Below are 1,486 nucleotides of genomic sequence, written 5' to 3' on the forward strand. Positions count from 1 at the left end.
CTGCCGGTCTGCTCCTAAGCCTTCCCCAGCCGAGTGGTCTCTTTTCGGTGGTCTTGCCCACTCCTCCAGCAGGCACCAAACCGACCCAGCTTATTATCTCCCCCCAGCTTCCTTTGCCCTTCCCTACCTCCCTCTCCACCTCTACCCTGGTCTCCAGCCCAATTCCTTCTCCCCTCCTCCACCCCAAGAGCAGCTGTCCCTTTCGGTGCTGGTGAGACAAGGATAAATTAGAGGGAGGAGCCATCCAGCCCAAGACCTCTTTCCTCTTTCCCAGGTCCTGAAGGGCAACCATGGCTATGAGACTTTTAGACCTGGAGGATGCCTCTGAAGGCAAGACCTTGAGGAGGGCTCGGGGCAGGGGTCCAGCCGTGCGCCGGCAGCGGGAGTTCATGCCGGAAGAGAAGAAAGACACGATTTACTGGGAAAAGCGGCGGAAGAACAATGAGGCGGCCAAAAGATCCAGGGAAAAGAGGCGTCTCAAGGACGAGGCTGTGGAGGGCAGGCTTGCACGGATGCTGGAGGAGAATGCCCAGCTCAGGGCGGAGCTGCGGGCACTCAAGCTTCGTTTAGGCCTCTTGCCTGGTTTTGGGGGTTCTCGAACCCTGCCCCTGCAGACCCAGCTGTGGGAGACCCCCTGGACTGGGGACTCCCACCCTGGGGCTGAATCACTCCCCTCTGTGTCTACCGCCCATAGCTGCCTCCTGAGGCCATGTTCCCTGGACTCTGGGGTTCCAGGATGCTGGGGCTGCCTGGGGGCTCACAGGCGGACTGGTCTGGCCACTTTTTCCAGGGTCTCACAGGAGCTGGCACCCCTTGGCCCTAACAGAATTGACAAGGCCCCGCAGATCACCTTTCCAGCTGCCCTCTTCAGTTGTCACTTGTTGGATGGACATGTGGGTCCCAGACCTGAGCTCAGGCCCTACTGGGGTTTGTGGTCACCCATGTCTGCTGGATGCCGGGCCTCAGGGTCCTCAGATGTGTTGCGGACATCTGCTGCTGACCCCATGGGGTGGTCCTCTGGGGTGACCTTCCCTAGTACTGGGAATCTGGCTCAGCCTTCTCTACCCCACAAACTGCGCATCAAGTCCCGAGGCTCGTCTAGGGCACCTCGAGGCAGGGATGGTGGATGGGGCCCCTGCTGAGGGCTTCTCCTGGGCAGGGCTGGGCTTGCAGAGAGATGGTTGGTTTGAGCGGAGAATTGCCTGGGGAGTGAATATCTTAGCTTTGTCCCGGCCCTCAGGACAAGGGAAGGCCTGTGGGAAGCAGGGGGGATGCACTGGCTGGGTGTGTCCACTTCCTCATGTCCACACCAGACCTCGGTAAGGGGGGTGGGGTCCCATCTTGGATCCGACCATGAATCACACCCTGTCCATCCATCCATCCATCCGTCCATCCATCCATCCATCCATCCATCCATCCATCCAACCAACCACCCATCTATCCAACTACCTGCCCACTCATCCATTCATCTGTTGTTTCATTCATT

General features: G+C 59.2%; 1 pseudogene; it reads left to right on the forward strand.

Annotated features, from left to right (window-relative positions):
• The first annotated feature begins 290 nt into the window (after positions 1–290).
• LOC143649644 (NFIL3 like protein pseudogene) lies at positions 291–1,142 on the forward strand (annotated as a pseudogene).
• Positions 1,143–1,486: the final 344 nt, after the last annotated feature.

Source organism: Tamandua tetradactyla, chromosome 11 (assembly GCF_023851605.1).
Source record: "Tamandua tetradactyla isolate mTamTet1 chromosome 11, mTamTet1.pri, whole genome shotgun sequence".
In the NCBI taxonomy this organism is placed as follows: domain Eukaryota; kingdom Metazoa; phylum Chordata; class Mammalia; order Pilosa; family Myrmecophagidae; genus Tamandua; species Tamandua tetradactyla.